This window comes from Pinus tabuliformis, chromosome 3_1 (assembly GCF_031772625.1).
Source record: "Pinus tabuliformis cultivar Carrire ecotype Pingquan chromosome 3_1, CPIR1, whole genome shotgun sequence".
NCBI classification, from domain to species: domain Eukaryota; kingdom Viridiplantae; phylum Streptophyta; class Pinopsida; order Pinales; family Pinaceae; genus Pinus; species Pinus tabuliformis.
This window is the reverse complement of record NC_142301.1, coordinates 690,675,290-690,686,000: the sequence shown is the minus strand read 5'-3', so window position 1 is coordinate 690,686,000 and position 10,711 is coordinate 690,675,290. Positions and strand designations below refer to the sequence as shown.

General features: G+C 37.8%; 1 non-coding gene across 1 annotated transcript; it reads right to left on the bottom strand.

The window, feature by feature from the left end:
- Positions 1-5,866: 5,866 nt before the first annotated feature.
- On the bottom strand, positions 5,867-5,954 carry TRNAS-GCU (transfer RNA serine (anticodon GCU)). The gene has a single exon. It is a non-coding gene; the product is annotated as a tRNA-Ser (tRNA).
- Between the last annotated feature and the right edge of the window lie 4,757 nt (positions 5,955-10,711).

Sequence of the window (10,711 nt, the reverse complement as noted above, 5' to 3'; positions counted from 1 at the left end):
CACGGTGTCGAACTAGCATTTCTCTTTAGAAAAGTATATTCATGATAGCATTTAAGCAGGTTCTTCCTCGCCTCCCATCCATCCCCGCAGGAGCATGCAACTAAACTATGAGTCCTCGGCAACTCTACAATCCATCTAGCCATGTCCATGTATCATAAGTTCTGGTTGTTTATAATCTATCCGGGGGAGTTCCACACAAGATCTCTCTGGTAAAGGTAAACCCTCTCAATTCATTGCCTATCCCATTTGGTGCTTCTAAGATAAAGTAAGTAATGGATAAGGCTCCCTCCATAGTACCCGTAAGTTTCTTTATCAGCGGTACCCAAATTCATAATAAGGCAGGGCAAGGGTATAAAGAGTTCATAGTCAAGTCATAGTGCCGTCCGTACTCTAGTGCTATTCCATCCTGGCTGTCTAACATAGTGAATTTTAGGATCCTTCAACGACCAGATACTTTTCAGTGAATTTCGACGAGAAAAAATGATAATATGTTTTATCTTTTGATGAAAATGAGTTCGCTGAGGGAAAGATCCATGAGACAACGATCGTGAATGAGAGGATCGTTTAAGACGGGAAAATAAAATGGATTCGCATTCACAGACATAATAATTCAACAGGAACAGGAAGAATCTCGTATTTACTCTTGGGACGACAATAATTGATCTTTGTAAATTCTCTGGACTATTTCTATAGTCATAGAGAACAGATCGTAATGGGTGCAAGGAGGGAGCATCTCGGATCCAGCGACGAAAGGTTCGAACCAAAATTTCCGGATGAATAGAATAGGGTATTCGTGCATCTAATATAGAATTTGAATGCGGGAATTTATCCTCTAAGAAGGGAAATATTGAATGGATCGACCGGAAACTCTTACATTCATTCATCCCTTCCACAGAAGATTTTGACCATATAGAGAACGGAACTTCCAGGACCAATGTAAGTGCTTCTAGTACCGATTCAGAATAGAAACTCTTCTTGCGATCAGCTAATGGATTTGGATCGCAATTCACGAATAAAACAATTGAATGATTTTGTTGACGTATTTGACCAATCAAACGTTTTACAGTTAGGAAACTTAATTGATCATTGGAACTTAAATGTTCCATCGGTCTGGAGGAACTTGATACATCCAAATAATGATCATGAGAAATTGCGTAAAGATCTTCCTGAAAAAAAAAGTGGATATAAAAAGCATTGTTGCCAAAAGCTATCTTCCTTTCCGCATCTATGGAACTCATCCATTTTCAACCCTCAGCTATGGCCCTCGTTCATGAGAATAACCTCTTTATTTCTGAGAAAATACATGGTGCGATCTAGTCGGAACAAGATAGGAAAAAAGAGATATATCCGGATATCAATATTCTATCTTCTATAGATTTACTACCCAAGGATCTCATTCGTCATGAGGAAGAACGAAAATCTTTTATCCTGGCAACCAATCGCTCTCCTGACTCATGGAATTAATAAACCTGGTCAGTACACTATTTATCTTACACATCTGTACTCGAGTATTTAGGACTCATTGTTAGTGTATAAATCCCTGATCTACTCAGGGAAAACCTCCCGATATTGGGTACTAAACTGCTCTTAACTTCTGATCAGTAAAGGGAATTCCTCGCTCGCTTAATTGGAACGAGGAACAGAAGCTCGTTTCTCTGGGTCTACTTATGATTCAAGTCATATAGCTTTCTCCATTGACTCATTCGACTTAACCGCGAATTGATTCAATCCTATTCACAATTATCACATTTGATCAGAAAGGATGAGCATATTATACATCCATCTAGGTATATAATAGACATTTCCCACCCATTTGATTCCTTAAATCAGATCCGGTCCTGATCGAATACAATCAGGTATCCGATAAATAATATCAGGTATCATAAAGATCATATGTTGGAACGACAGCTTTTTTTTCCGTTCATTATACTTCGAGGATCAATCGTAGTCTTCCGAACTTTACCGATGGTATCGACGAGTTTTCTACTTCATTCAAATGTGTAAAAGATCTTAGTCGCACTTAAAAGCCGAGTACTCTACCATTGAGTTAGCAACCCATATTGCGAATAGATATTGAGGATATATACGATCGAAGTGGAATGCGAGGTTACTCAATATGAACCGGTAAATCCTACCAATCTAATTGACGAACGGGAGGGATCAAAAACCTACGTGAATGACCAAATAATTCACTCGTCAGTTCATATCGGAATATGTAGAGTTTCGATCCACCATTCCAGAATAAAGTAATCTAGGTTATGAATAAATGATCCATCGACAGAATTATCATGATTGGATAGAATCACTGATAAACGATGAACCTAAGATATCTATTTCTATTGTGAATGGACGAATTATATCGACACAATACACTATTGTCAATCCAGAATAAGAGATAAATTAATTGCTGGATTGGTGCTATATTGGGACGAGATGTTAGACGCATCGATAGAAAATCCTAGGCTTATTTGTAACAATAGAACGATTGAAATATTCGTCATCTTTGTATGGAATCACGTGGAAACGAGATTTACTTGGAGAGTATATAATAAAATAAGAATAATGTTGAGCCAAGGGCATTTGATCCGAATATGAAATGATGTCATAATCCATATCCACGAAACCCATTATGTAAACTACCGCATCGTTTCAGACGATGTTTTGAAGATTCCTCCCTGATCTCGAATCATGATCGAGATCAGTGATCTCGAATCATGATTCGAGACGTGATTATGAATAGTCATTAACTCAAATGATATGATAGGAATAGGTATCGAATCGGATCCACTCTTTTTGTATAGAATACACTCAATGTAATCAATTAATTTATATTTATTAGGTACTTAACTTAATGCTTCTTTAGCTGCGTGCATTACCTCGACAGTAACGTTCAAAATGCCCTTTCGTCGTGCAAATTTTTCTGTATTTCTTTTTACTTCGTCCCTTACAAAACGGGGGATTTTACCCAATTCTTGCCGACTTTCAGGATCCCAAATTGGACTAATATCCGTGGATAAGGATTTAGTCATTATTTCCTTCGTATCATGACCACAAAAAATATCTAGAAGATGATCCTCCATACCCAGAGCGAATGAGTTATAAACTAGATCAGCTATTTGATTAGTACCTTCGTAACCCAGGAAGGGTTGATATCCCAAGGAAAAATTTTGGATATGAGCTGGGGCGGAAATAACTCCACAGGGAATTTCAAGACGTTTACCAATATGACGTTCCATTTGAGTACCAAATATTGCAGAGGGTTCCACGCGAGAGATAATATCTCCTACTTCAGCATGATCATCTGTGATGATTATCTCATCACAAAAATCTTTAATTTGCTCTTTGAACCATTCTGCATCATGTTTACAATAAGTACCTGTACAACTCACACGAATTCCCATCTCTCTAGCAAGTATCTTAGTGATTGAAGCAGCATGAGTTGCATCACCAAAAACGACTGTTTCTTTCCCCGTAAAATTCTGACAATCGATAGATCTTGAGAACCAAGTAGCTTGGGAAACGAATCGAGTTTGTCCATCGATATAGGATTCATAATCAACCCTTTTGCTCGATAAAATAGGAGCCGCCAAGGTCTCAAGAGATTTCTTTATCTGTCGGATGCACTCGGCCATATCTACAGCTCCCATAGGAATTGTAGATACATAAGGCATTCCAAATTCCTTATTCAAATACATCGTTGTCATTAAGCCCACTTCACGATAAGGAATTAAATTGAACCGAGCTTTCGGTAAATTTTTCGGATCCTCTACAGATCCTCCTTCAGGAATTATTTGATTAATTCTGATGTCCAGATCTTTTAATAAACGTCTCAACTCACGACAATCATGTCGATTATGAAAACCCAGAGTAAGAATCCCAATTATATTTACAGAAGGTGCATCTGTTACGAATTGATCCAATGTATGGGATTTCTCCAAATAATATCGAACTACCTGTTCCAAAGTTCTATCCGCTGCCTGAATTTCATTCACTTGATAATGATCCACATCCGCAAAAATGACGTTGCAATCGGAGATTATGGATGCTCTATCCACAAAGTTTTTTAAATCCTCTTGCAAGATACTAGAGGTACATGTAGGTGTTAATATTATCAGATCGGGACCTTCCTCCTTATATTTTCGAATAATATGATCCACAACTCTTTTTCGAGATCCACGTGCTAGTACGTGACGATCTACTATACTAGCAGTTGCAGGAGTAAAATTTCTTTCCCGTTCTAACATAGAACGCATTACATTAAAATAATCATCTCCTAGAGGAGCATGCATAATGGCATGGACATTTTTGAATGAACTAGCTACTCGTAGAGTTCCAATATGAGCAGGACCAGCATACATCCAATGGGCTAATTTCATAAATTGAACCTTATCTCAAATTGATCCGTATTCCCATCTTGCACCACAGATATATCCCTTTATCTCTTCCCTATTGTAATCACATTCCCTTCTGAACTTTAAGTATGGTTAAATTATGATAAAAAGGAAAACAAAGTTGGATCTTTTACGAAAGAAAAAAGGGAAGAGCGAAGGAAGGGAAAACAGGAACCAATGAAATAAGTCTGGGACGGAAGGATTCGAACCTCCGAATAACAGGATCAAAACCTGCTGCCTTACCGCTTGGCCACGCCCCATTCCCATCCTATTTCCCTATTCATATGCTAATGAATACTTATATCAAATTTTTTGTCAACCCATTAGTATCCAAGATTCATTAGATCAGATCTCAATTGGGGAAAAATTTTTGTGGATATTTCAACAAAATAGGTTATTGATGGAATTGGACATAATAGGAGAAACAGAAAAAGTGACAAGAATATCCATTCATTGATCATTTTCTATTAGATTGGGTAAAATGTTGTATGTATGAAAGAATCATCCCTTCCAACCCCAAGTCCGGTCAAACTTGCCGAAGAGCTTCGATCGATTCGATCAATCAAAGACTTTTCTGGCTTTACCCCCCCCCTAATTTTTATTGGAGAATAAAAATGCCAGTTATGTTCAATATTTTTCTAGATGATGCCTTTATTCATTCAAATAATCCCTTTTTTGGAAAATTACCTGAGGCTTATGCAATTTCTGATCCAATTGTCGATGTAATGCCAATTATTCCTGTTCTCTCTTTTCTCTTAGCCTTTGTTTGGCAAGCTGCTGTAAGTTTTCGATAAAAAGTATCCCCTTTTTTCTTTTTCAAGTTTTTGGGTCGCTGTCATTGATCCAATTTTTGTATAACTCTTTCCATTTTTTTGTGACAGAAGTTCTATCCCTGCTCCACCATACCAGATTCAGATACCTTATCTGCTCCCGGATAAAAACTTTTCCACTCACCTTCATCAATTCCTTCTGATCCCACCGCTCACTTCGGATCGGGCTATTGGGTCACGTATTGATACGATCACCAATGACTTATTTTCATAAATATTCAATAAATATCTAGTTGATCCAAAAAAATAAGAGGGAAAAAAGACCATTTTGAAAACAAAGAGAAAAATTATATCCTTCTTTCAAATTGATTTTCACACGTGATTCGGAGAAATAATTTCGTGATTTGTAACAATAATACTATTGTTTGGTATTCAAGTATCCATATATGGTACAAATATTGATGATCTATTCTGTTGTACTTATAATCAGGATTCCGGAGATTACGTAATGCTTACTCTTAAGCTGTTCGTTTACGCAGTAGTGGTATTTTTCATTTCTCTTTTTATCTTTGGATTTCTATCGAACGATCCAGGACGTAATCCCGGACGTAAAGAATAGTGAAAAAAAGTCTCTAGGTTAATGGGTCTTTTCCGTTCCGTAGAAAGATTCGGGGTTATTCGTTTTCAGGATCAATAGTGGACGAACGGAGAGAGAGGGATTCGAACCCTCGGTACGGATGATCCGTACTACGGATTAGCAATCCGCCGCTTTGGTCCGCTCAGCCATCTCTCCAAGATCCGCAATATAATGAATATTGCGATTATTCAGTTGGATAAAGAACAATCCAGTCAATCGTATTGTTCATTTCGTTAAAAATAGTTCTGTATGACTGATTTTTTCTGCTTTTCTTGGCCTGGCCGATGGCCAGGCCAAGAAAAGCAGAAAAAATCAGTCATCCAGTGCTTCACCTAATTTGATAGCTAGAAGAAGACCTGCTGTAAAAGCAAGACAACCACATATCAAAATTTTAAGCCCTTCCATATCTTCATTCATATCTTCATTCCCTCCTAAATGAGTTTGATTAAATGCATTACATGGATTAGTCCATTTATTTCTCTCCAATATCAAATTTTATTATATTGTAAAGATATCAGTTGCTCAAGGCCATAGGTTCCTGATCGAAACTACACCAATGGGTAGGAGTCCGAAGAAGACAAAATAGAAGAAAAGTGATTGATCCCGACAACATTTTATTCATACATTCAGTCGATGGAGGGTGAAAGAAAACCAAATGGATCTAGAAGTTATTGCGCAGCTCACTGTTCTGACTCTGATGGTTGTATCGGGCCCTTTAGTTATTGTTTTATCAGCAATTCGCAAAGGTAATCTATAATTACAATGAGCCATCTCCGGAGATGGCTCATTGTAATGATGAAAACGAGGTAATGATTGTTCAATAGAGGTTGATTGATAACTCCTCATCTTCCTATTGGTTGGACAAAAGATCGATCCATATGTTACAATCAGATCGTGGCGGGTATAGTTTAGTGGTAAAAGTGTGATTCGTTACATTATCAACTCGAATAGTTGAAGGATCTTTTACATGGATCTTTGATCCATCTAAAGCTCTATTTCCAGATAGGTTCAAAACCTTCCCTATGAATACCCAGGAATAGCATACCTTCTCGTAATCTGGGTCTGAAATGATGAAAGATAAACACATTTTTGGTTCCAAGATAGCGACACAGAATGTTTGAAAGGTTAGATAAATTACAGATCTATGGGGAAGATATTTTTTCATCATGACTAAACCTTCAACTTATGGATGGAAGGACCCCAGGTTGAAGCCGAATAGCTATAGAACTATGACTTTGGTTTACTTGGGTTATCGGCATTTCGTTCGAGCTCGGTGGAATTTGTTCTCCTAGGGATCAGAATCAGTAGAAATAGGGAACGAAGTAACTAGAAAGATTTGTGATTATTTTAAACTTTTCAAATTTATCTTTCTATCAGGATCATCTAGAAAGTGAGTAAGTATTCTACGATTTTGGGCCCTTCACTAAAAAAAGAGAATAAACTGACGTAGATGCCATGGGTACGATAATAAATTAGGGTTTTTTATTAGAAAAAAAAAAGAGGAGAAAGAAAGGAATTGAAAATTCCTTTCAAAAAGATTTGATATAAATACTCTGCTTCTTCCCTCATACCGCTCTCTATCTCCCATGAAGGAGCCGAATGACATTAAATTCTCATGTTCGGTTCTGAATTAGAGACATCGAATAATAAATGTCGACTATAACCCCTAGCCTTCCAAGCTAACGATGCGGGTTCGATTCCCGCTACCCGCTAACAGATATCTACCTATTCTATATCTATCTAGATAGATATAGAATAGGTAGATATAAAGTGATTAAGTATATAACATAATTTCATGATTCACTCGAAATCAATTAATGTGAAATAGATTCCATTCTTTTCCTATCCTATAACCTCAGTGTGAATAAAAAGGTAGATCGGGACAATGTATGCCAAAGGGAATTCAAATAAAAAAAAGGGAAGAGAAAAAAAAGAGCGTCCATCGTCTAATGGATAGGACAGAGGTCTTCTAAACCTTCGGTATAGGTTCAAATCCTATTGGACGTAATACTCTTCAATTGTTAGAAATTGTTGTGCAATGTATTGGATTGGAATGGAACAAATTCTTTAGTTCTTTTTACTGTTCTGAATAATTCCACCAAATGATCAAATATTCATTTTTTTTCTTGAAGTAAAAAAAGTTCAGTATGTTCCTTAAGAGCCTCTTCCAGAAGGGCTTTCGCTTCTTCTGTAAATGTACCAGAAGAACGTATAATTTCTCCGAACTGAGGTTTATTTTTTATCAAATAAAAACGTAACCCAAGGAGAAATTTTCTCACCTGTGCTATTTCGAATATATCCAGGTATCCGTTTGTTCCGGTATAAATAGTAGCTATTTGTTCTTCTACAGTCAAAGGAGCCGACTGAGATTGTTTGAGCAACTCACGTAATCGTTGACCCCTCGCCAATTGATCTTGAGTAGCTTTATCAAGATCGGAAGCAAATTGTGCAAAAGCTTCCAACTCTGCAAATTGAGCTAACTCTAATTTCAACTTTCCAGCTACCTTTTTCATAGCTTTTATCTGAGCCGCAGATCCTACTCTAGAGACGGAAATACCCACATTAATAGCAGGTCGGATCCCGGCATTGAATAGATCGGCCGATGAAAATATTTGTCCATCGGTAATGGAAATTGCATTAGTGGGAATATAAGCTGAAACATCTCCAGCTTGAGTCTCAACTATTGGTAGAGCAGTAACACTCCCCTCACCTAACTGGGAACTTAATTTAGCTGCTCTTTCCAAGAGACGGGAATGCAAATAGAAAACATCTCCCGGATAAGCTTCTCGGCCAGGTGGTCTTCTTAATAGAAGAGACATTTGTCGATAAGCTTGTGCCTGTTTGGAGAGATCATCATAAATGATTGATGTGTGTTGTTTTTTATACATGAAGTATTCAGCCAAAGTTGCTCCTGTATAAGGGGCGAGATATTGTAATGTAGCGGGAGAATCCGCAGTTTCCGCTACCACAATGGTATATGCCATTGCGCCACGTTCTCAGAATGTATTAACTACCTGAGCCACGGAAGAAGCTCTTTGACCAATTGCTACATAGACACAGATTACATTTTGACTCTTTTGATTAAGAATAGTATCTGTAGCTACTGCTGTCTTGCCGGTCTGTCTGTCCCCAATAATTAATTCTCGCTGACCACGCCCTATAGGAATCATAGAATCAATAGCAATAAGCCCCGTTTGAAGGGGTTCATATACGGAACGTCTTGATATAATACCTGGAGCGGGAGATTCAATCAGTCGAAATTCGGAAGCTGAAATTTTACCCTTACCATCAATGGGTTGGGCTAGAGCATTTACAACACGACCCAAATACGCATCACTTACTGGTATCTGAGCAATTTTTCCTGTTGCTCTCACGGAACTACCTTCTTGTATCATCAAGCCATCGCCCATTAATACAGCTCCAACATTATCCGATCCCAAATTTAGGGCAATGCCTACTGTACCATCTCCAAATTCCACTAATTCCCCTGCCATTACTGCATCAAGACCATGAATACGAGCAATGCCATCTCCTACTTGAAGTACGGTGCCAAGATTACCAACTCTTACTTCGTTGTTATATTGTTCGATCTGTTTCCAACCTTTTTAATTATCTATTGAGAAATAGGACCTATAACAACTAATCATTTGTGTTCATCATGGTTCTAAGCAGGCCAATATTGTGATCGATCGTACGTAAATGTAACTCAGTATTCAAACGACTATTCAAAGTTCCTATAGCTCTTCGTAAAGCTTGGCGAGAAACTTGTTGTCGGATCTGGTCAAATGCTCTTTGCTGTTCGGAGTAAATCGTCTCATTCTTGGGATCCTCTAATTGTTCCAAATTCTCAGAAGCAGTATTGAGGAGATCCTCTTTCTCTCGTTCTATTTGGGAGTTTCCATTTACCTGGATTTCGTCCGCTATCATTTCCACGTTCCTTAAGCAAGCCCGAGCTTTCTCGAGCTGATCGATAGCTCCTTTACATAGTTCTTCCGAATTCCGAATAGTCTCCAATATTTTCTGTTTACGGTTATCTAATAGATTACTTAATGAAAGTAGATTATCTATTCACAAATTTCACGAATTCATAATCTCTTCCCAAACCGAACACGAATCTTTCGATTCATTCGGCTCTCCTGCTCAGTTCTTTTTTATTCCCCAGGAACGTATACGTTCCCTTCACACCAAGCTTGCCCTTTCCGTTCCGTTTACGGAAGATTAGAATCAATTTATAAAAGACCGAGATCTACGAAGGGCTCTTCCAGCAAAAGGGATTTGCAATTATCAAGAAAGTTTTATGTTGTTTTTGTTTCCCCTTTTCTCTCCTCTTCTTCCCTCATGAAAATTGAATCGTTCCATTCAATCAATTAATTTGTGCCTCCTCCTTTTTGTTCTATCGAATAAATTCCCTTCTGTTTAGGTCGTCAGTTCAGCATTGGAACTAAAATTGGATGGGAGATTGGGACTATTTTTCAGTAAATAGATCAAATTATTCCATTGATATGAATGTTATATATCGGATCAATCTCCAACTATGCCTTTGAATCCATCTCATCTTGACACAGCGGTGGAAAGAATACCCAGTTAGTTGTGCTTAGACTTCAAACAGTTCAGCTTTAACCATTCTAGTGGTCCTCCCTCATTGGTTGTTATAAACTAAGAGTTCATTTCCCAATCAATTACGAAATGCTATAGTTCTTCGCTATTCCCCATTCGGAAGTAATTCGTTGAGATTATGCACTTTTCTATCTCCAAAGTGCAGCTGGTTGGGCCCAGCCATATTATTCGAATATACAACTCGCACACACTCCCTTTCCAAAATAGATCAGTACACTAAGCACCACACTTGAATTTATTATATTTGTTTCTAAAATATTGGTATTTGATCCGAAACCCCCAGCGGAAGGCCAATA